Source organism: Chinchilla lanigera, unplaced genomic scaffold (genome assembly GCF_000276665.1).
Source record: "Chinchilla lanigera isolate Chin_1 unplaced genomic scaffold, ChiLan1.0 scaffold00009, whole genome shotgun sequence".
Taxonomy (NCBI): Eukaryota; Metazoa; Chordata; class Mammalia; order Rodentia; family Chinchillidae; genus Chinchilla; species Chinchilla lanigera.
Window position 1 is genome coordinate 2,492,051 of NW_004955410.1, and position 25,391 is coordinate 2,517,441.

General features: G+C 42.7%; 1 long non-coding RNA gene across 2 annotated transcripts in view; it reads right to left on the reverse strand.

Moving 5' to 3' along the window:
- LOC102030051 overlaps positions 1-18,467 on the reverse strand; it is a 63,043-nt gene extending 44,576 nt beyond the window's left edge. The window contains exons 1-3 of one of the 2 annotated variants that reach the window (XR_259818.2): positions 18,360-18,467; positions 17,467-17,563; positions 8,329-9,154 (exon numbers count right to left, since the gene is read on the reverse strand). This is a non-coding gene — a long non-coding RNA (uncharacterized LOC102030051). Of the gene's footprint in view, positions 1-8,328; positions 9,155-17,466; positions 17,564-18,359 lie in introns of those variants that run through there. The other variant, XR_001232698.1, reaches the window with a different exon arrangement.
- Positions 18,468-25,391: the final 6,924 nt, after the last annotated feature.

Sequence of the window (25,391 nt, forward strand, 5' to 3'; positions counted from 1 at the left end):
GAATTTTATTGCTAGGATACAGGAATTAAAAGCAAAATCCCATCACGATCTAATGGGATTTTACATGGCTAAAATAATTTTTTTAAAGAAAAGTAGTTTTTTTCCAAGTTTCTTAAACATCTAATTTTCTCATTGCATGATACTTAGGCTTTCTTCAGACCGGAACTTCACTTAGGATGCGTCGTTGAGAATCACACTCGGGAGTTATAAGCCTGAACAGGAACATCCTATTCATAAGCAATACCTGAGAAATTCCACATTCCTAACTGGCAGTATCCACTGTTCCTCATCCGCACCTTCTTCCTGTATACATTTGCATACATCGTAGAATGCCAGACGTTGCACGTGTTATAAAACGCTCATCGCATTCCTCGGTGATGCTCATCTGGAGCTGACATTCTTCTCGCTCAGGCACTTCACAGCACGTTAGTGCTCATTTCTGTTATTCTCGTCATCATCTTAAGACCTCGTGCATCTCCTCCCCATGCCTGCCCTCGCCTTCTGTGCCAGCCACCACTTTCTCTGTTTGAACCTGAAGCTGTGCTTCGTAAGAGCTTCGTCTCTAAATTGCCAACGTTTTAATAGAGTCTTCCTGTGACTTTGCTTGGAGTGTGCGTGATTTTTTTCTCTTATAATTATATTCTCTCAAATTTTAGGATGCAGTGGGTTGCACATATTTTTAGGACTCCTGTATGAAGTTTTAGTGACTATGCCACAGTGAGAAGTAATATGGGAACAGGAGTCACATAAAATAATCTAATATTCATTTCTATAAAAATCAATTATGTATTTCTAAGCCTCCATATATAAATCATGTTATAAGTTTATCACTTTTGCCTGTCTCCCTTTGGTATTAGTGCCATTACAGCTAATAAGATAGAGTCCCAAAGAACACTAATTTACATCTGCTCCCCCCATGAGCTCCTGCCGTTATCAGTCAATCAAAAATCAAGTTAAGCCTCTTGACATAATTGGAAGTTTCAAAGTGATCTGAAGAGCACAATTTTCTGTTACATATGTCAAAGCTAGATGAGGAAAATACCATGGGAACAGAAAGGTCAAGGGCTAATCCGTTCCAGAGTCATTAAAGATCACATTTAAATAGCTTCAGAAGCCTCAAGGTTTGGAAAGCCATCATCAGATCCCCTGCCAGAGCAGGGTCGAGGACCGCAACAGCTGCTCTCCCTGGGAAAGGAGGCGCATTCCTACTTCCATCATTCTGAGATGGATATTTGGTTCTCAAACTGTGTTTCATCATACACATATTTGTTTTAAACAAATCTAGTTAAATTTGGGAGCATTTTTTTGTGAAAATGGAGGGTTTTTTAGTTTAAATGAGCCTATTTGCATTGCATTATAACACTGTACTTATAAAACAAATCATAGTAGCTTGTACACCATCATGGTAAACAGTGGAGGAAAAGATGTCCTTGTTTATCCTGAGAATATCACCACCACTGCACAGGCAGCCTCAAGGTAATTATCTTGGGAACTGAGACCACAATGTGAACATATTTTAAATAAAGCTTCCAGATAAATAAGGAATTTTTGCTACTTAATTTTGGCAGGGTAAGGCTATTTATTGAGGAGTATTAAATACCAATCTTTAAATAAATAAAGAAACAACAGTCTCTAAAACACACCATAGATATACTGTAATCCAAACAGCATCCAGCAGACACATACACATATGCATTCACAAGTCCACAAATAAGTCAGTGGAGCAGAGTTCATAAACCATTCCAACTATGCATGAGTTTATGTATTCACTATGCAATAAAAGCTGCAATAAGAAAACTGATTTTACAACAAATCGTTTTAGAGAAGCTACCAATGCATCATAAATCTAGGAAGCAATAGCCAACCCAGAGAGGAGCACATGTCAACCTGCTCCAACACCCTGGTCAGAGGAAGACGTCTGTCAACAGTTGGTCATACCAAGTGGTGGGGTGGAGGGAGAGACTGATCCTCTGAGACGCTGCTGCTATACACGTGTGTGAGGTTTGCAGAAATACTTCTGGAAAGATATTTGCTGATTAACAAACTGCAACACACAAACACAGATTCCTAAATATGGGAGGACACGGGGAGATCGCAGTCCTCATTCTTGTTCCTCAGAATGAAGGCCATGGTGAACAAGATCAGCTCAAAATTGCGTTTATCATGTTATTTTTAGTAAAAAATATTACTAGAAACAGCAATGATCATTGTTAGAGAAACTGAGTAAGCCAGGCAATACCCGCTTTGTGCTGCTATTATGTTAATAAGCGAGCTGGAGCTGTGAAGCTAATTTGCAAAGCGGGTCCTTGCAATGCGCAGAGTCAGGAGGAAGAAGGTAATTACTCCGTTCCGTAAAAACAAGCCTGGAATGATACATACGCGCATCCGTGGCTGCCGTGGAAGTCCAGACTGATGCTAGGTTTTAGTTTAAGTGATGTCAAATGTAAAAAGACCTAAACATCTGGACTGGTTTAACACTTTATGTTGCCGCCAAGCTGACAGTTTGTTAAGTATTTGTTTTAGAGAAGACAAAGACAGGAGTAAGCCATTCCCTGTGAGTACACTGGTTTGTAAAAGAGGAAATAAACCCGAGTGCTAAAATAGTACCCGGTGATTACAAGTCTTTCCCAAAATTCAATTACACTGCTCACTTCCCGCAAAGCGTTTCCTTCTCTCCACTGATGTTCTGGACCAGGAGCTGAACACGGTGCAAGGACAACGTGCAGAGTGGGTCAGCTGCACCCCAGTTCCTTCTCTCCCCTTTACCTCCTAAGCTTCCCAGTCATGGAGAATGAGGATAATCACAGGACAACTAGTAAGCGCCCATAACTGCAGATCTTCCTGATGATCCTATTCACACAAGGCATGTCATCATGTGTGTATTCCAGACAGAAACTGATTTTATCATTCTAACACAGGAAGTTATCGTTTTGTCATTTTGAAGCTCATTAGATAAGATGCACCAATAACCAAACTCAGAGTAACTATGTGTTCTGTGGCTGTAAACAAAGAAGTTAGTGAGCCAGACATGGCTGTCCACACTTGTAATTTCCACATTCAGGAGGCTGAGGCAGGAGATCACCCTGGGCTATGTAGCACGTTTTAGGCCAGCTTGAACTACAAAGAGAGATCTGCTCTCAAAAAACAAAGCAAACAGCAACCTATGTAAGATATTATGAACTGCATTACATTATCCCCCAAATTTGTGTTGAAGCACTAACCCCAGTGGGCCTGTATTTAGAGACAGGTCCTTCACAGAGGTCCATGAGGTTAACGGAGGTAACAAGAGTGGCTCCCTGACACGGTATTCCTGGTGTCTTTATAAGTGCAGAGACTCAGGGATTCAGGCGCAGAGAGAAGCTAGGGGAGAAGACACTGGGAAGACAACTGTGCTCCCGCCAAGGAGAGGCTTCGGGAGAAACCAGCCCTGGGAGGCCTCCGTCCTGGACTTCAGGTTTCAGAACACGGGACAGTAAAGCTCTGCTGATCAAGCCACCCAGTCGGTAATAATTTGTTACAGCAGCCTTAGCAGATGAGTACCACACACACACACACACACACACAGAGGCTCACACACGCATGTGTATATATATATTTACTAGTGAATAATGGTAAGTAATATAGTCTTATCACGTGTATTTACATATATACATTTTTATGTTGCTATGTATTTGATAAACATTCTAGAGTCCAACACACGCTCAGAAGATTTAAGTTTGTGTAACATAAAATCACTTTATTTAGCAGGATGGTCACACTGTGATGTTAATGTTCCTACTTTAATTTAGAAGTTCCTACTTTAACTAAGGACAGATAAACTGTACCTAGAGTTGAACACCAGGTTGAAGAGGCCAGTGATACATAGGTGTTTTTCTGCCTTTCTTCTCTTCGGTCGCCTGCTCTTCCCCACCCACATCTGGTGTGAGTATAGAGAATATTTGCTACAAATGATTGAAGATTGATGGCCTTAGAAAAATTGAAGCATACACCAAGGGGCCAAGCCATTTAAGCAGCTGTTCCTGGATCATGTTTTATTACCATGGGTTAGACGGAGATGATACAAAACCATTTAACATATCCCTGGACCCCCAAGGAAAGTGGAAACCTGCTGAAGAGTGCATGAATCAGCAACACTAATAAGGAATCAAATTGCTTTGGAAAATCTACTGGGAAGTCCTCACTGGATGGAGTCAGAAGAAAAAAAAACACACAAGAGGACAGGATTTCTGACAAATGCATGGCAGAGCATTCTCCTTAAAGAAATATTTCTAGAAAGTTGTGAATTTATCCTGAGGAAGAGAACACAATTACTGGAAAAGGAACACCAGACATGGAGAATTTAGCACATGGAAATTTATTTCTCCAGATCTTGCATACTTGGAGGGACTATATCACTCTCAAGGGGGCAAAAATTGGTTCTTGGATGGATCAAACATCTTAGATACTACAAGGATGTGTGACCTTCCCAAGGTCTTCAGTACGTGCACAGGTACCAGCATATCAGCACAGTTAAAATTCCAGAGGGTGCGGGCAATGAGGGAGCACGCATACTAAGATTTGCTGTTGCCGTTGTTTAGCAATACAAGGCACTGAACTCCAAGGCGCCCTCCCGCTGAGCTACATGCCCAGACCTATTTATTTATTTATTTACTTATTTGTCTGTTCGTTTTTGTTTGCTCATGTTTTAAGACAGTCTTGCCAAGTTGCCCAAGATAGTCTAGAATTTGCAATTTTCCTGACTCAGCCTCTCGAATGTTGAAATTACGCATCACCATACCTTGCTGCATACAAAGGCTGATGAATAAATGAAAAGCTTGTGAGACATTGTCAGAGTTACACTATGGCATGGGATACACAGACATTTAGTCCGAAAGACAAGGAGATGTATCTGCTCTCCAGGTACTCTCAGCCCACCGATTTTTCAAGCTCGAGCTCTCCAGAGCACTTCCTAGATTTTCTTTGAATTTATGAGGCTCACACTCCCTTGGCTCCCATGCCATTTGAATTTTTCCTTCTTTCTGTTAGTCTCTATTCACCCCTATGGCAACCCAAATGTGCAGGAGCCACTTCCTAAGACTCCACACTGTGAGATTACCTTTTCAGGTGTGCATGTGTGAATCTGGTAGGTTTCACTCCGTGTCTGGCCACAGGAGGCAGGGTCACACAGTTCAGTGGACAGCAAGCCACAAACAGCCCAACTCAAACATTTAAGCTCTTCCCAACTCCTGCGGGCCAGCACTGAGCGCCTCTCCTGCTCTCCCAAAGCACAGCCCTGGCGGAGTCCTTCTCCCGTCTCCCTTTATCCCTCCTACCATCACAGCCCCCCACAGTCACTCACAGAACTCCTTTACACAAAAGCACTCAACTATTTCCTGGAAACTTCAAGCAAGTGACTTCCTGGCTGACATCATTCATTCTTTGAAGATTTTTTTTCATTCATGGTTGCAGTTCCCAAGGAAATGACCTGCTACATTTCTGAGTAGTTTTAATACTGCTACAGGTTATGTTTTTAGTTAACAGATAACTATCTGCCACACCCCTGAATTCTGCCCAAGTCTCTTCCTCCGTTGCATCTGAGCCACTGATTTCCAGTCCTGACCTAGGGCGTGTTATTACTGGCAGCTCTGCACTTTATACTTTAATCATTGTCATTCTCAGTCTGTGACCACCACTAATATCCTGCCTGCAAAAACACTAACATCATCAGTTCATGGACTTCTCCATCCTACCATCCCTCACCCCCACAATGATGCCTTCTCCTGCTTCTGTCTGTTTGTTTGTTAGTTTGTTTTGGATTTTTGACACAGGGTCTACCTAGTTCAGGCTGGCTTCGAGCTTGTGATGAGCCTTATGCCACAGCCTCCCAAGTGCTGAGATTATAGGCATATGCTACCAAACCTGGCCTCTAGCTTCTTAATCTATATATCCCACAGCACTCATTATAAGCTTTCCATTACATAATTCTTAATCCTTCCCTTTCATAAACTCCTAATTCACTTTCTCAGGTTCTATTTCTCATGTTTATTCAGCAATGCTCACAAGCCTGTTTACATTAGTCTCTCTTTTTCTCCATGGTCTACAAACAGAACCAAGCCAGGCTCGGCAGTGAGCCCCTTGCTTTATACCTGTGCCCACCAACCTGAAGAGTGTGCTTTTCCTACCTGGGGGTTCTGCTTCAGGGATTTTCTTTTTAATTCATGAAGTAGTCTACTTAAATTACACTGTCCTGTGCTGCCACCCCAGCCCCATCACATACAATGGTCTTGCTTTCCTCAGCCCATGAGGGGGGTCCCACAGACTCTTGCACCAGGCTCATTTCTCTTTGTGTGTGCCCTGCCTTCCTCCCATTGTTCTAGAGCAGTGGAGGCAAACCTTGTAGAGACAAAGGAACAAACTGCAACCAAACCCACTTATTCATCACAGAATGCCAGCACCCTAATTCAGCCTGACTACTGAAGTATTAGTTTAGAAAAAACAATGCATATAATAAAATCTTTCATCAAAAATAAAAACAGATCTAGAGAAAACATGCCTAAAATTCATCTGGAACTGGAAGAGATCTAGAATAGCAAAAGCAGTCCTGGGCAACAAAGGCAAGGCAGGAGGCATCACAATCCTTGACTTGAAATTATACTACAAAGCTACTCTGATAAAATCAGCATGGTACTGGCAAAAAAAAAAAAAAAAAATACACACACACAGACCCGAGGACCAGTGGGATGGATTAGAAGATACAGATATAACTGCAAACACACTCAGCCACCTTATCTTTGACAAAAGGGACAAACATGTTCACTGGAAGGAAGGTAGCCTCTTTAATGAATGGTGCTGGAAAAAGTGAATTTCCACATGCCAAAAACTAAAACTAGATCCATGTCTATCACTATGCACTAAACAAAAGTCAAAACAGCTCAAAGATCTAAATATTAAAATAGAAACATTAAATCTACTGGAAGAGGAAGTAGGTAAAAATCTCGAAGACGTAGGTGTAGGCAGAAAGTTTATGAACAAAAACCAAACTGCACAGGAAACACTTCAAAGAATCAACAAGTGGGATCTCATCTTATTGAAAAGTTTTTGCACAGCAAAAGAAATCACCAACAGAGTGAAAAGAAAACCCACAAAATTAGAAAAAAAATTAACCAACCTTCCCTCAGACAAAGCACTTCTCTCTAGAACATATAAAGAATTAAAAAAGGAATAAACCTGCAGAATTCAAAGACCCAATCCAAAAATGGGCATCTGAGATGGATACAAACTTCTCAAACAAAGAGATATAAATGGCAAATAAATATAGGAAAACATGTTCAACATCATGGTCATTTGAGAAATGCAAATTAAAACAATACTGAGATTCCATCTCACCCCAGAAAGAATGGTTACCATCAAACAATAGACCAATAACAAATGCTGGTGGGTCTATGGAGCAAAAGGAACACTTTCTCCACTGCTGGTGGGAGTGTAGACTGTTACAACCTCTGTGGAAATCAGTGTGGAGATTTCTCAAAAAACTAGGGTTAGAGGTCCCATTCAACCCAGGTAATCCCCTTCTGGGTATTTTTTTCAGAAGAAATGAAAACATCATACCACAGTGACATATGTGCACCCATGTTTATAGCAGCATAATTTGTAATAGATAAATTTTGGAAACAACCCAAATGCCCATCAACCAAAGAATGGATGAAAAAGATGTGGTATGGTTATACAAGGGAGTATTACTCAGCTATAAAACAGATAAACTCTAGACTTTTACAGGTAAATGGATGCAACTAGAGACCATACTTATAAGAGAAATAAATCAGAATCGCATATGTAAAGATATATTGTTTTCCTAGTGTAAGAAACTGAAAGAGTAGATAAAATCTGAGAGGTACAATAGATATTGTGAAAGAGAAAGCAAGGAAGGGAAAAATTTTAAAAATACATACATATATACACACAGAAGCTAGCTAAGATAATTGTACTACTAATTTCTACTAGTTCATTGAAAGGAACAGTTAGTGTCTATACTGTTTGATCAATTTTGCATGCCTGTATCTGGTAATCTGAGCAACTACTTTAAAGATAATAATATGCAATATAATAACCATTATTAGTGCCCTATCATCTTGTTTTGAAATTCTCTATCATTTTTATTGTTTTTCCTCTTTAAAATAAAAAAAAATGCTTGCAAAGATTTTTCACTGCTGCAGGAGCTGTCTGTGTACCCTTTCATTTCTGCAGTGGTGTTACCTACCCTTCTGCTCACAAGGTCGAGGTACTAGAATTCTCTTCCCAGCAGCCTGCTTCTAATATTTCCCTTTCCACTGAATCTACCAGATCCTCATTATAAAATCCTCCATGTGCAAGCATGATGTATACCTCCATCATGGAAAGTAAGCAGAGCTTTCTCTGACATCACTTTATCCCACACCTACAGACTCCTTTTGTGTCTCCCTTTTAGAAATATCCAGATTCACCCTCTCTAATCCATCTTATCTTCTTTCTAATCCATGTCCTTCAGACTATACCTACCACAGTCTTCCAAAACTGCTTCTGTTGAAGTCACGAATGAAGTCATGAATGAGTTCCTGTCACTAATCCAACCATCTTCCACTTACTATATGACTGCTGACCTTCTTCTCCTCCCTGAATTTTAGCCATTAGCTAGTAATTCTTCAGACTCATCGCACTTTGTTTTTACATAAAGCATTTTTGAAATTACATAATTGTTCCTAGAACTTACTGGATAGCATCTCCTTACCCCCATTTATTACACTTACTGGCCCTACAGACCAGAAATTCAGACAGGGCACAGGAGGGATGGCTGCACTGTACTCTCCGGTATTTGAAATCTCAAATGCAAGCTCCAGAGGACACAGGAATATCTGCAAGTCCATCTATGCTCGCTGTCCGCTGGGCTCAGCTCCTCTCTCTGTGGGTGCCTGTCTGTGATTTCTTCCACCTGGGTTTCTTTGAGCTTCCGCACAGCGCAGTGGTGGCATCACTGAATGAGCAAGACTGGTAGAGGCTGAACCTTTCTTGAGCTGACTGCAGAATCACATGATGTCACTTCCCCTCACTCTGCTGCGGGAACAGGGAGCAGTGTCCTTCATACTCCCCATTTCACAGGGAGGGATGGGGACCCACACTGAGTGGAAGGATTGTCAAGGTCCTGTTGTAAGAAGTAGATGAGAAATATTGCAGTCATTTAGGAAAATACAGTCACCCATACCTACCTGTGCAGCCATGGTAAGAAACGTCTTTGTTCTTTGCGTACTCATTCTGGCTTTTCTTAATCCCAGGTGAGGTTCTGGCACATTTGTAACATTAGACCTGTTGTAACAGCAAGAGCAGCACGCAAGTGTGCGTGTAGATATGGCATGCTAGAAACTATGCCTTTGGTCTTGGTGCCTACTTCCTGACACAAAGCTCCTAAATCCCTAGGAATTTCCTGGATGGTAGGTAAGCTTTTTGTTCTAATGAGATGAGTTTGGCAGGCATCTAGATAGCTGCAGGATGGGGTTGATCTCCTGAAAAACAATCTTTATTAGAGGCTCATAGCTTTCAGCTTCAAGCCCCACCAGCCCCACCCACCTAGGGAGCCAAGAGGGGTTAGACCCTGAGGTGATCGTTTATCATTCCTGTGTAATGAACCTCCCACAAAACCTCCTCAGCAATGGGGTTCCTGAGCTTCTGGATTGGGGAACACAACAAGATTTGGGAGGCAACATAGCCAAAGAGTCCAGGGAAGTCTCATCGCCCCACACCACAAACCACACCTTGTGGATCTATTACATTAGTTAGTTCCTGTATGAGATCCTTTCTAATGAACAAGTAATCTAAATAATGTCTTCCTGAGTTCTATGAAGTGTTCTAGTAAATTACTGAACCCAAGGAGCAAGCCACGAGAAACCCTGGTTTATAGTCGGTGTGAGACACAGGAGGCCAGGGACTTGCAAATGGGATCTGATGTGGCAGCAGTCTACAGGCCCCCTGTGAGCTCTGTGCTGATTCTCGGTAGAGGGTGTTGGGACGGAACTGTCTTGTTGGATACCCAGCTGTGTGTGTAAAGTTGCAGGACTGGTTCTTGGTGCCGGACAGCCCTGTAGAGCACGTACATGTGTCTGTTCTCATACAGACTCTTCCTCATGACATTTGTGGGCTCATTTTCCAACATTCCTGTTGGGAGCGGCTGAAGCTTGAAATTGGTCATATGTATGAGGGCAGGACAGAGCCACAGTGCCTAAAGCAGTCAAGCTACCTCAGTCCGGAGAAAAGCATCCTCTCCAGACAATTCAGTCATTAGTTGCTAGGCAAACTTGTGTCTTGTGATACTATCTTTGCAAAGGCAGCTGTTGTTCAAGTCCTACTGTTGTTGTTCAAGTCCTCTTACCCATCTGGGAAAGACGCCTCCAACTGACCCAGCTCTTGTCTCTTGTCCATGTTTCCCACTGCCATTCCTCCCCAGGGTACACCAAGAGACCGAGTCCCTACACAGTCCATGTTTGCAATATCAAAAATAGTTGGACAGCTAGTCTCATGTGTGCTTTTCTAACCTGGAGATCACCAATTATTGGAAAGGCCTTTCTCAGAATTAACACACACTGACCCAAAGAGGTTTTCTAAGCTAGCTTCCACTATGGAAAGCCACTGAATGACAGCCCTCACATTCTCTTCAAGCAAATTGCTTGAACAAGAGTTTCACTTCTCTCATCCAAGTTTCCTATGTTCTGGTTTTCCTTCACTGCTTTCTCTGGCTTCATATCAATTGAACCCAGATTGGACCCATAACAGGCCACAATTGTTTACATAGGAGTCTAAGTAGAGGCAGCCGTGGAACAGAACCTCAGGAAGTGGGCTGTGTCATCTGATTTAATCACTGTAGCAATTTTTAGAGGTACACATTACTCTAGCAATTTTTAGATGAGAAAGAGAGTATATTTAACCTTCCTATACTTCTCTTAGTAAATGGAAGCCAAATTAAAGGCCTTCTTAACATTCAACAAAACTAAGAGCTTCTCTCAGGAGCTAATTCTGCACCCATCCCTCTTTTCGATAGACAAGGAGTTCCTCTTCCTGATCTCTTGTGAGACACCAGGTTTCTGCTGCTCTCCTGAGTCTATGGTGTATGATTTGCTTCATTTTATGACACATAGCCATGGTTATTGCACAACTGTTGTGAAAAACATTAGAATAATCTTTAAAGGGGCTGGGGATTTATCTCAGTGGCAAAAGCGTTTGCCTGGCAAGCGCAAGGTCATGAGTTCGGTTCCTGGTACCGGAGAAAAACCAAAAAACAAAACAAAACCAAAAAAAAGAATAATCTTTAAAATAGGAACAGAGTAGTAAGAGCTCATTTCCACATCTAGGACCAGAAAGTCACAGACAGGATGTGAACCTTGGGTTGATTTAGATCAGGCTCTTTTTACAAATATTAGGCTCCAAAATAGGGAATCATGTTGTCTCAGTTACTTTCCTCTCATTGCTGAGACAAAATACCTGACACCCAGAATTAAGGAAGGAAAGGTTTATTTATTTCACAGTTTGTGGAGGTTTCAGTCCATACTTGGCTGGCTCCAAGGCAGAGTGGCACATGGCGGAGGGCAACAGTTCATAGCAGCAGAAAACAGAAAAAAAAAAACAGCCAAAGAAAAGGAAGAAGTGGTGGCAAGCAGCCTCTTTCTCTCTCTTACATATGCAAACTATCCACCCCAGGGTGGATGTAGCACTCACACCCATAATCCCAGCATTGGATCATGGATCAATTATAAACTCTAAGCACACCCCATGATTGCATAAGGCTTTGGGGGGACATCCAGACACAAACCATAACACATGTAATCATATTGCAAGGGGAAGGGCAAAATTATCTAGTTAAAACAACAAAAAACGATGAAATTCTCAAAATTTACTCACCAAATCAAGCATTAAGTGAAAGTCACAAGCATTTGATCCAGGCTCTGGGATGGGCATGCAAAAAGGTAGAGAAGGGAGTGAAATATGCTCCTTTCCCTCTATGATCTCAATACTTAATGATTCAGTAAAATAAGTAAAAGTATAACTATACTGTGAGGCAAAGCAAGGTGAGTGCGGTGAGGAGTTGAAAGAGAGGCCAATGCCAAGCCAATCACAGCGCATAAATTCTACTACAAAATAACATAGGAAGAATTTTGTTAACCTAAGGACAGGCATTATTTGTCTGGCTTAGGGGCATTGCTCATTGGTAGGGCAGCCTTCAGGAACAGTATAACACTAAAAAGAAGCAAGGTCAATCTCAAGCAAAGTTGATGGCTGGAACAGTTTCCTGCTCTTGGCATATAATTTGATGATGTTATTGGGCCTTTGAGGGTGATCCCAGCATAACAAGTCTAGAGGTGCTGGAAGAGGGCAGGGTGAGCTGGGCCCAGGGACAGCTGAACCTGCTAGCCAAATTCTGAAGCTCACTGTGTAGATCTTCTCTCGGGAATCAAATTCCAAGCATCAGCATTACTTTATGACTGTAATATATTAAACTTACCTAAGTGAGGAGCAGCACAGGTGTCTGAAGCTATAAAAATAGAAAACAAGCTCCCAATAATAAAAAAGGTGGAGGAATGCCATTTCTTTGTGTTGTATCATGGAAATTCATCTAGGGCCTGGGGGGCCCTTAGGGTGTTAAGAATTAGATAACATCATCAACAAACTGGACTGTCCCATTTTAACTTAAGAGTAGAGCTCGTATTTTCCTTCCACGAGTTTGAATTTTGTGAATGTATTTTGTTTTTTTCTCTATCACATGCATTTAATCTGGCTACTAATCTGACTTCTAAGAACTATTTTATAAATCCTAGTTATTTACATGTTTAACTCTTAGCTTGAATGAGATTGATATTTAGCCAATTTTTATGGGACAAAGAATCTTTTAGTTATAAAATGATATAAAGGCAAACACCATCTATTTTCTAAGTCGTGACCTGAAGGAGTCCCTTTAAGCTACTAATCATATTAAGATCGATCTTCATTTTGTTTATCTAAGGGAAGATGAAAGCTTGGTCACTCCAGGCGTGCGACTTCGTTGACAGACTTTTCAGCACCCCTCATAATTTAGGGCTCTCCGGTGCAGCTGAGCACTCAGGTGGCCGACATGGACATGGCCGCGATTCTGGCCGTGATTCACTCTCCATCTGCCGTGTGCTCACACAGGCTCCCTTCAGCAGCTGGCTCTGCGGAGACCGCATCCCTCACGCTCCTCTCATGGGTGAGTCAGTGCTAACTGCCTATGCCCTTCAGATTGGAACTGAAAACTTGTCTCCTACCAGAGTAGATTAACTTCCCTGAGTCATATCAAATTTAGTCAGATAGCTAGCACAGAAAGGGAGAGAAGAAGACAAAGTAATAAAAGGAAAAATACCTGCAAAACTAAGACTCTTTAACTTTAGAAATTATAACAACCTATAGTATACTCTTACTTTTTTCTAAGCATAGCCATAAAAGTCTGATGTTTATTTCTGAAAGAGGCAATTGTGGGAAATTTACTGATTAACTTTCTTTTAATACCTCCAGGGAAAGTGAAAAGAACACATAAGCAAACATATTTGTGGACTAAACACAGTGGGTTATGGAAAAAATTAGGAAAAAAAATTTAATCTGTTTTCCAAGTATTGTAAGGATTCAAATTAAAAAACAACACATTATAAACTGTTGTAACCATTAATCTATATCAAAAGTTAATCTATATTAATCTATATCATTAATCTATATCAAAAAGTTTCCAATATATTTATGATCAAATATAAGTTAATTTAATGAATAACTAAACACGATATGGGTAAGCTCTCAGCTCTCTGTAACCGGCTGTCTCTAGAAGTTGTATGTGCTCGGATGCAGGAGTACTGAATGTACTCTGCAAGTTTTTCAAAAGCAGCACTGTGAGACGAAAAGCGAGTTGAGAGCTGTTGTAGGAGACAGTGCTCTGCTTGTCACTGAGTTTGCAGCAGACGGTTTGGCATGGAATTAAACTTCTTAAATAAGTAAGACACCAAGAGCTCATCTACAAAGCTTCCCTCTGAATTGCTACATACTCACCACCAACGCACACTTGTGCCAAGGGAATAGCATCTATTTCCATCACGTGCCACCCTTACCCCAGGATGTAACCATTTCCTTTTCCCAAAAGAAAACCCTGAACAGCAGGGAGGTCAGGTGTCCGAGCTCCAGGCACCAGCCTGCTGTTGGGCTCTGCAGAACCCCTGGGAGCGGCATCTTCATCCTTTTTTCCTCATTTGCACCATGGAAATAATTTATGTAGCTCATACGTTTACTGTGGGTAACAACCAGAGACCAAAATGACCAAACATGCAGGAGCATTTGGACAGGGGTGGGGCATAATTAGCCCCAAGTATTCCCTTTGTACATTTTGTAAAATCTTCTCTGGCATCTTTCCTGAGCGTGTCGTCCCACCCCTTTCCTCTGTCCACAGCAAAAAGACACCCCCGGCTTCCAGTCCAGTGATCACCTCACAGCGATTGCCTGTCCCCTGCCCATTTCCCACAGGGAGCAACCTGGCTTCCTCTCTGCTCCTCTGAGCCTCGGTCTCCTCATCTGCACCCATGTCATCTTCACAGGCCAAACCTGGATCACTGTGAATGCTGAACCTGTTTCCTCTCCCTGAACAAAAATCCTCTGTATACCAGAGCTCCAGGAAAGTGAGTAAAAGATTATCAATCATATTTGTGGTGGTACAGGCAATACTTACTATCATTAATGTGATGTATTATTTATTTTCATAAATAGCCATCAATGGAGAGTAGCTTGATAACACTGACCAAAAAAACTGAATCTATGAATACATTAGCATGTGTTAGTGTAGGGCAGTAATTAAGTGAAGGCCCTGGAAGTCAACTCATTTTCTGGTTCATGAAATTGAGTACATAAAGATCGTGATTAGAATTTTCGTTAAGTTCCATGTCCAGGGACTTGCAGGTAGTTAGTACATGAACCAAAGGAGGAGATCACGTGAATACACATATTTGCACAAGTTTATTACAAGCATGGTGTTTGGTAGTGTTTTCAGATAGATACTCCAGACTCACTGAAGGGTTAGTCATTTGTCATAACAATTCACTACTTAAGAATTCAGGAAATAACAAAAAGTCAGAATACTTGACCAAATAAGTAGAAAGCAATTGTGTTGCCTTAGATATGTGATTAACTTTTTTCATTGATCCCTTGACCACACTCTTTGTCTGTGTTTGTTTGTCTGTTTGTCTGGCTGTCTTGAGCTGCATGGGAGAATAAAACTTTCAGTCACTCTCCGTGTCTCCCACGATCATTCTCAGATGAGATTCTTTTGTGAGGTCTCAGCATTTGAATTTCTATCGGTCCAATAACTATTACACTCAGGTTCTGAGATTTTCCACCCCCAGAAGACCTAGAAAGACATCTGTGCCAGCGTGTGTGCCAACTCGACAGGCAGAACCGACCGTCGGGGGTGTGGATATACAGCATTCCCCAGCCTCCCGGGGTCCACAGGGATGGGCTCCACTCATCCTGCAGAAGAGGGGACCACAGGGACTCGGCTGGCAAGAGGAAATGGGGCTCTCTCATCCTGCACGAAGACTGCTCCCACCAAGGCGCCGTGAGCAGGGGCTGGGCGTGGGAGAGCTCAGCTCTGCTGGGGCCCCCTCCCATCCAGTCTGTGGGGTTTTCTTGATCAGAGGCTAAACACTGGGAAGGCCAAAGCAAGACACCCAGGAGAGCTGGCTCGCAGGTGGAAGGGTGAGACACTGTGCTCTCAGGACTGGCACCCATTGGGCCAAACTCCTGAGGCCAAGTCCGCACTGCCCAAGCGGGGGCTGGCTGCGGCCCCTGCCCAAGGTCCTCCCAGGGAGCCGGGGGAGGAGGAAAGACGCAGTCCCGCTGTCCCTGCAAAGAGGACCAGGGGACAGACGTGAAGAGAGCAGCAAAGAAAAGGGAGGAGAAACAGAAACCAGCCCTCCCCACAGAACCCAGAGAAACTTCCAGCTGCAATCGACGAGGCTGGGTCTTATAGGAAAGAGGGCAAGAGATGTTCGCTTGGGTTCCCTTGGCCTCTTTCCGTGTGCGGTAGCTAAATCTGGGGTCACCATATAAGGCAAAAAATGTGAATAAGAGAGCTTTTGGGGGAGATTCAAAATGTTTCAGCCTCGATGCCATTTTTTCCCTCTTAGTTTGTTCTCTTAAAATCACTCACTATTTTAAAGCTACTTCTTAAAAAGAAAGGAAAAAGTAAGAAATAAATGGGGAAACACTGCCTTATTTTTTTCTTTATTGTCTCTCTTCCCAGAAGTAAAGTTCTATTTTCAGAAATATTTCCTTATAAGACTCATGAATCCTTCTGACTGCACTGAGGGGAGATTTCATGACGTTCTTTATGCCTAATAATGACATATTAAGTGTTGCCATGACTACAATCGTGATTAATTTAGTGTTCCAAAACCTTTCAGTTTTGTTCATCCATATTTGTTTTAGCTCATTGCCTTATTGCTGAATATTAGAAATTAAGGAAAGGAAAAATAGCAAGAATAATAATACATTTGGCATCTAGGATACTAAAGACCAAGAGTATAGGTTTCTTCCAAATGATAATACGAGCTTCAAGATTTTAAAAATCTAATTTTATGATGTATTTAAAATATTTATAAAACAAGTTAGAAATATTTATGCAATTGATCAGTAAAGCACTTAGCTGATAAAATCTCTTCAAATACCAACATAAAGCCCTCTACAACTATTTTTCTATTAATATAAAAATACCATATAAAGTAAATGAATCTGAATAGCTTGTCAATTCAAATTAAAAGATGACATTATATTTTAATATAAATCACCCAAAGAGAATAGTTCCTTACTGGACATGGCACCTAGAAGTCACAACCCTCTACATAAGTGCCTCTGTAAATCACAACATAAAATGCCCCACAATGTTTGTTTCCATTTTCAAGCTAGTTTGAATCACTACACTGGAATGCAGTTCTTCTTCCTCGGCACCAGGTCATTCGTCCCCTGGTTAAAGTGATTGATGGGGGGTCTTGTTCTTTTTCTGTCATTATGAGAAACAGAAATCTAGCAATTGGGCTGGGATGCAGCTCAGTGGCACAGCACCTGCCTGGAAAGCTCAAAACCCTGAGTTCAATTCCTGGTACCAAAAAAAAAAAAAAAAGAAAGAAATCTGGGAATAACACAGCTTCAAACTCACAACATCTATAAAACAAATTCAGTACAGATATTTATTGAGAATCTATCTTGTGCCAAGAAAATCACTGCATGAAGAGCATCCTAAGACAGTGAGGTACTAAATACTGTCATCTAGGAAATAACCAGACAAGGACTGCACCCCGAAGACAGTGCCTAGATGCAAATGGCTTTCCATACAATAATTTTACAGTTAACACTTTGGTACAGGTGCCCATCTGCCTTAACACACACACACACACACACACACGTGTACAAACAGTGATCCCTTACCAAGGCATGTGATTAGATACTCCATGGATTTTTCCAAAATCCTCCCTCTGTCCAGAATGCACTTGGGAATATGGGGTTGTCTGAAGGGACTTGTCATCTGGAAGGAGAAAGTGTTATCTACACACACAAAGGAGCCTTGCATGGTTGTGGTATAGCATACCTAGCCAATTGTTTTAGTTTACTCCCCCAAAAAGCTAATTTTGACAATTCTCCATGAAAAAAATAAGGGATACTATCGAAGTTTATAAATATATGTAAAAATATACTTCTCACGCCAACTTTCCATTAAACGCAAAACTGGTTAATGGGCTGAGTAGCACTGGGTTCAAGGTGAGAACCTGGGACATGACATGAGGACGGACACATCAGCTTCCTGAGCAGCAAGCCTAGCGGTGGAGCCTTGTGTGCCTGTGACCTGGGGCTGTTGCCGAAAGGGCTTTCACCGTACAGAAAACGCAAACATTCCCTCCCCTTCCTCGGGTTGTCTGGAAAGCCGTGCAGCACAGACTGTGCAAACACTCCTGTAGTTGTGACACTCTTGCCCTACATTTCCTATGTGATTTCCACAAAAATCTAATTCTTTAAAGCACAGCTTACAGTTACACATTAAGATGCTCAAGATCCTGATGAAATAACAACTATACTATATTTTTAAGTACAGTTACATAGCAACACCTCTACAATTGATTTAAAATTCATTAAAAAGTTAGCAGTAAGGGAGCTAAATTATTTTAACTGCTTTTTACTGTGAACACATATCTGATCCACTTATATTTAAAACGGGTAATGAATAATAATTTACATAAGATAACCTGGAACTGCCACCCCCTCCCAATAAGTTCACAAGAAATGTTATCAGTTAAATCGGTAAACCGAGACTTTTCCCAGCATACCTTCTCAGTTTTCCTGGCTGGGGTCGGAGGAAGAGGCGAGCAAACGGGAGAACTTTAAGGTGGAAGGGAAACAGGAGAGAGACGATTTAATGGGACTGTTTTGCTTCCTTCTCGCGCGGTTTCCAAGGATATCAGGCAAAGGAACTGAGACTGCAAAGAAGAGAGAGAGGAGCAAGCGGCGGCGGGTGGAGGCACACGCGCGTCTGTCCCTGACCCCGCAGCCTCCCGCCAGGCCAGTCCGTGACCTCCGTCCTTCACCTTCCCGAGGCACCCCCTGCACCCCGGGAACTACCAAACCGGCAGCACCTGACCTTTCCGTTCTTTTCTATTTAGAATATCTCATATATTCTTTTAATTGCTAATTTAAAAGTATTAAACAATGAAAATTTAGTATGGGGGAGGCACTGTGGGTACAGTGGTGGAATAGCCCCCTGCCCGCTCTCAGGGCTTGGGGCGCACAGGCTGAGGGTGAGGAGGAGAACACCATCCCGTGCCATAAACGCCTCCCACAGGTGACAGCGCAGCTCCAGGATGTCCCACGCGGCAGCCCCGCGGGCTCGGCAGCAGAGGCACTGCCTCAAGCAGAAGGCTGCTCTGAGCCCCGGCGGGAAGCCCTCATGAAGAAGGTGAGAGTGCGAGTCTCTCTAAATACCTTGAAGGAGAGAACTGGCCTAGCAAGTTAACAGAAACTCACAATGGCTGGACAAAAAAAAGGGAAGAAAATGGGTACTGTGGAGTAACTACAGAGCAGTACTGCAGGCAGGACGCGGAGAAATCAGGGGCACGGCCGCCACCGGCCCAGGTGCCGCACAGGGGCGCCCCAAAGTGTGAGGGTGGCAAACCCGGGCCCGAGTGAGAAGTGAGGGGACCAGCAGGTGCAGGTGACCGCGGAGACAGGAGCTGATACACAGCGCAAGAGCGCTCTGTGGCTTGCGCAGCGGAGGTAGGAGAGAGTAGGTAAGTGAGCATTTCAGAGCTGAGCAGCCGAAACTGTAAGAAGGGAGTCTGGGAATACTCAGAGACAGTATGCTGCATTTGATGGGCCGTAGAGCATCTAAGTGAATATACTCTGTGGGCCCTGGAGTGTAAGATGGGGAGCTCAGGAGAGGAATTTGGGCCTGAGACATACGAATTTACGATAAATGTTTCCACTAGAGCAATTAAAGCCACTGCAGTGAGTGAGAACTTTTAGAACAAGATGATAAATAAGCAGAAGAGAGTCACGATGTGTCTGACCGTTTAAGGGCTAAATCTGAGAGGAAAAGCCAAAAAGAAAAGAGACAGAAACAAAGAAACGAAGTGCATGGGTTCATGGAAGATCAAGAAAGAGGCAGCTTAGAGCAGCAAACAGCAGAAAACAAATCATAGCAATGGCGGATTGTGACTCGCACTTTTAGACTCCGCACCAATCCGTGCTGTCCACTCCACAGACGATAATGTTTGTGTGGTACACTTTGGCTGAGGAAGCCCAGTCGGGGACAGAGAACTCTGTCCCCCTGCATCACGCAGGGATTCCACGCCCCACTGCCTCTGCCTCCAAGGTCTCCCCATGTGCTTGGCTCCTCTTTCTTGCGGGGATGTCTTTCCAAGCCCTAAATGAGAAGAGTGTCTGAATCTGCTTCTCCAAGCACTTGGGACACTGGTCCACACCATGCCTTCTTTCAACTGCCTCCTCCTCGTCCTCCCTGGGGTGATAGAGAGCCCTTTCCTTGGGCCGTCGGGAGGACTACACACACAGCATCCCCGGACAGATGAGGGTGGCAGTAGGCTTCCAGTCCTGTGTACCCACACCCTGCAGAGAGCAGAGATGACACTCCTGTAGGCCGCCTGCGGTTAGCCAGGGTCAGGAGGAAGCAGGCTTTCGGTACCACACGGATGAGGGACCCCTGATTCCCACAGGAGAATATTGCCAGGTTTGAATAATTCAGCACACTGGCAGAGAAACCCAAGTCCACTACTGAGAGATCAGCAGCCTCGAGCCGGTCCCTTGTGTCCAGCAGAGTATTGTGGCAGGGGAGGGGCTTGTCCACAAGAGCACAGTGTGCAAGGGGACTCGTGATCAAACCATTCAAATCTGCCTCAATTTTCCCAAGATGCCAAGGGACATGTGACAGTTTGCCTTCTTCTCAGCCTCTTCCCACACTCACACACAGGCACAAAGAAGTATTTACACAGAAGGGTGTGATTGCTGAGTATCTATCTCCCCAATCTCTCCATTACTCCTACTTTCTTCACCACCTCCCACAATCAAAAAGGGTCCCTGAGCAACTCAAAGCCAGTGTCCTACATAGAAGACAAAGCTTGGCACTCAACTGCATCTTTTCTGTAACGTCGAAGAACATTTTGAGTTGCCCCTCCCGGCTTGGCTGTAAACATACCAGAAGAAAGGAGAACGGGGCAAGTGTTCCTCCTGCTTTGCCAGCTTGATGGGAGAAAGAAACCTGGAACGGGTTAGTGAAGCTCGCTCTGAGTGGGTCATGGACATGGGAGTCCTACAGACAGATCCTGGCCCATTCCTCCCTGGCTCTCTCCCCGCTCTCTTCCCAGCTACTACGAGCTAAGCAGCTTTGCTCTGGCATCCTGTTCTGCCATGATGTTCCTGTCTTGGTGCCTGCTCACCATGGACTGCAGCCTCTGAAACCAGGAGCCACATCAAGCCTCTGCTCCTCAACCTGTGTATGCCAGGCACTGCAGCAATGAGAAAGGTGAGCGGTACCGATCGACTGAGAAAACGAAGTGCAGATGAAAGGCTTTTGGTCTAGCTAAAGAGGTGACGGGTCCATCAGCCAGGGATTTGTATTGGAGGGAAGACTCTGAAGAACAGGCTTCTGTAGGAATTAGAGTGTACTGTTTAGTGTTTGCCACCTATTATCCTGTGTATATTATCTTAAAATCTCTGCTCTACCAGTAAGTTTTGAATGCCTTGCGTATATAAGCAATATACCCTTATTATGTACCAAAACATGCCAACCTATTATCCTGTGTATATTGTCTTAAAATCTCTGCTCTACCAGTAAGTTTTGAATGCCTTGCATTCAATGTAAGCAATATACCCTTATTATGTACCAAAACATCCACTTTCTTGGATTTCTGCAGTCTTGATATTTCTTCCTCCTGACTCATTTCCATGATTTGCACTTAAGTGACTGTGTAACTGCCTTTGGAGCCAAGGCAGAAATCTCGGCACTGGGAGTGGTAAGACGTGTGGCAAGATGCGTATGAGGTGACGGGGAAGTCAGCTTTCTGCAGAGTCGTGTTGTGTATCATGAAGTACTAAAGAAATGATTGGGTCTGGAAGTCAGAAAAAGGGAAAGATTTGAAAATTGCCCCTTGTAGATGACGGTAAAAAGCACATCATCTGCGAGAGTCCTCAAGTGAGCTCTCATGAGACAGCCCAGTGCCCTAGAACATTAAGAGCTGGCTCCTTGATCCTGGTGTGCAAGCAAACGTGTGGCTGTGTAACTTCACAGCTTACCCGGGGCCACCAGGAGTGAGCACCTGGTCTCCGGAGCCGCACGGTTTGTCCTGGCTCTGTCGATGCCTCATCTCCACTCCCATCTGTCTGCAATTCACCAAATTCACTGTTTTGATTTGTTTATTGTGTCACCAAACTAGTGTCAGGACACATTCATGACCTTCCCGTTGTTTCTTCTGCTCCAGCCATGCAATCCAAAGCTTTCCAGCCTCTCACCCAATTCATATCTCTACCTTGAGATTAAATCTCCAGCAGCAGTGGGGATATATTGTTCAGAACATTCACTTCAAGTGATTTAAATTCAGTACTAGTTCCTGAAGTTCCAAGAAGATGTCTATGTCTCCAACACATGTGGACAATTCCTATATTGACTTAGTTCCCAAATTGAGTATTTTCTTCCTTGGTGTAACAGGGAAAGTGTACCATTTAATCACAAATTTAAAATCAGGAGAGAAATATGTTCCTGCTCAGTCTTGAAAAATGTGCTTTGCCAATTGGAATATTAAAATAACACTTTCCAAATTTGTTCTCTACTTCGCATTTGTGATATTTGCACAGAACTTCAAACATAATGTATTGCTAAGATCCAGTTTATACAGGCACTGCAGGAATGCACTGACAGTCCCCTACGACTCATAAGGAAAAGGAAACAAGCAAGAGCGTCCCTCCATGCTTGGTTTTGAACAGGTTAACTAAACATTACATGAGCAGATTAGAAAAGCAATTGCTTTATTTAGCTGAGTAATTGCCCACTCAAATCCCCAAAGATCAGTTATTGTAACATGAACTAGAAGATTTCCACTAAGAATCGTAAATGAGTCGATAAAAGGTCATGTTTTTATACGCTAAAAACCCTTGAAAGAATAATATTAATGTTGACTCCTGGGCCATGCCCACACAGGCCCGGTGAAAGGTATTCCCCTGCAGAGCACGCTGCCTTTGGAGTTCAAGTTCTTCTCAACCTGCAGCACAGGCAACACTGAAAACCACTTTCAGTGGTCTGAAAGAGAAGCCGGTGTGGAGCTCATGCTGCGGAAGGAGGCCTCGCGTAGCGCCTGTCTGTTGATGCTGGCCGGTTAACTCATGCACGGAGAAGCCCGCCCACGTCTGCTGCTCTGTGATCCTGGGTTCTTTGGCTGTTTTCTTCTTTTAATCTGGCAAAGTGGGTATTAACAAGGGAGTGAGCTTTCCTAGCAGATAAATTGATGCATTCAGTGGCATTTGCAAAATCACTATGCATTTTTTCCTTCCTTCTTTCCTTGCTCTCTCCCTTCCCTCACCCCAGCTATTCTTTTTGAACAGTTTCTTCCCCTTTCACAATATCTATTGCACCTTTCAGATTTTATTTACTCTTGCAGATTCCTACACTGAGGAGACAATCCGATGTCTAGTTTATTGAGAGGAACGGTTAATGTTTAGTTGTTCGACCAGTCTTGCATACCTGTATCTGTTGATCTGCGCAACTACTTTGAAAATAGTATATAATACAACCACCATTGTTCATTTCCTATCGTCTTATTTTGAAATTCTGTATTGTTTTTATTGTTTTTGTATTGTTTCACTTTTTTCTTTAGTTTTGTTATTTTGCTTCCATTCTTTCTCCTTTAAAATAAAATTTTAAAAAAATCACTACACAGTTTACTATTATCGAAGAATAAGGAATTTTATTTCTTAGGAAATACTCTGGAACACTAAATATATTATGACTTCTAATAAAACTAGATCTGATAGTTGTTATAGTAGCAGGATGAGTGTCTCAGTTACCTACACTATAAAATGATGTAAGGGAAAAACAGAATTGAGACTTGTTATGTGCATGTACCAACTCCCCATAATGAGTGTGATCATTATGTACTGCAAGCATGGACTAATAAAAACTTCTCAAAATAAAAATGAAATGATGTAATGAAATACATCACAGGAATTAGACATTATAAAGGTCAGAAGTAAATAGAAAAAGAAAACCTTTTACTTAAAAATGTGAAAATAGAAATCTTATTACTTTCTAGTTTTGATAATATAAAATCACAAATGCAAAAATTTAATGTGTAGGTACTGATTCTCTTAGAACTGGGTTGAAGTGATTCTTCTATTTTTCTTAAATGTTAGTAAGTAATTCTACTTGTTTCAGATGTTTATTTTTAGAGTTTTTCCTAACATGTTAAACAAGCTGAATCATAGAATCATTTGGCTTATGGCTACTACATTTTGAGACTAATCTTTTTGGATTTAAGGCCTAAAGTGACTATTTTAGATTTAAAGAGAGAGTACATTTACTGATTTTTCAATGTTAGCAAAAAATTGTTTATTCACACAGGTGTGTGTGTGTGGTGCACATGTGCATGTGTGTATGTGTGCATGCATGTGCATGTTTATGTATGTGTGTGCGTGTATGTGTGCATGTATGTGCATATGTGTTCATGTGCCTATGTATGCACATGTGTGCGTGGGGTTAAAAATAATATAATTGTGACTCTAGGCACAACATTGGAAAGCCAATGAGAATTTTTGCTGATTGACACTAAAATTAAAGTTACTGAATTGGTTAAAAAATGCAGTACTTAAAACCAGATATGCCAACCAAGAAAGAAAAAATATTCAAAATTATGAGTCCACAAATTGAAGACATTTTTAAAAAATCCTCTTGTAAGAATGAAGTGGCAATTTTTTGCACCAATCTCCAATAATTAAGTCCTACAATCAGAAATTTTGGGGAGAGAAACAAGCTCAGTGCCACCGGGATCATTCAAATCCTCGACGTGGCATAAGTGCTACCAAAACAAAGACAGAAGTCTCAGGTATCCGCTCCACGAGTCAAAATCTAAACGTGGAATGTTGGCCAGAACACACGACAGAAACAAGAAAGCTGGAGCAGATCTGGAGCCCGAATGGTGCTCCTGCTTCTGTGAACAGCTCCGCGGTAAGCACTGACACGACGTGGAGACCTGTAAATACAAAGACTCACCCTCTGCAGGGTACTTTTGCTGCACTGTGACACTGACAAGGGCTCACAAGTCCTACTTATAATCCTGACTAGTTAGCAACTGCTTCCCTGTCACTTCTCAGACCTCAGAGTTAAGCTCAGAGTTAAGCAGCAGTGACAGACAACAACAATCATCCCAGAAAGGTGCTCCCACTTCCTCAAGGCCTCGGAGCCTGGTCTTATCCAGCACCTGCTCTGGCTTTGCCCAATCAGTACTGTTATGGGTTGGATCACAGTGTCTTGGAAAGGCCCCCCATGCGGCAGGCGGGTGTTTGGGAGGTGATTGGTGATTGGATCATGGCAGCCACACAGCTGACTTACTGTCAGGAAGTGGTACTTGGCCAGAGGCGGTGGTCACACCACCCAGAAGGGTTTATTTCCTGCTCTCTTCTCTCTGCTTCCTGGCAGCCATGACATGAGCAGGTTTCCTCTGCCCAGCCCTTCCACCGTGCCGTTTCTGTGTGCCAGCCTGGTGAATGTAGACTGAAAATCGTGAGACTGTGACCCAGAATAAACCCCTCATCCTTTAGCTTCTGGGTTTTGGGTCTCCCAGTCATGAGAAACAATTAAGGAA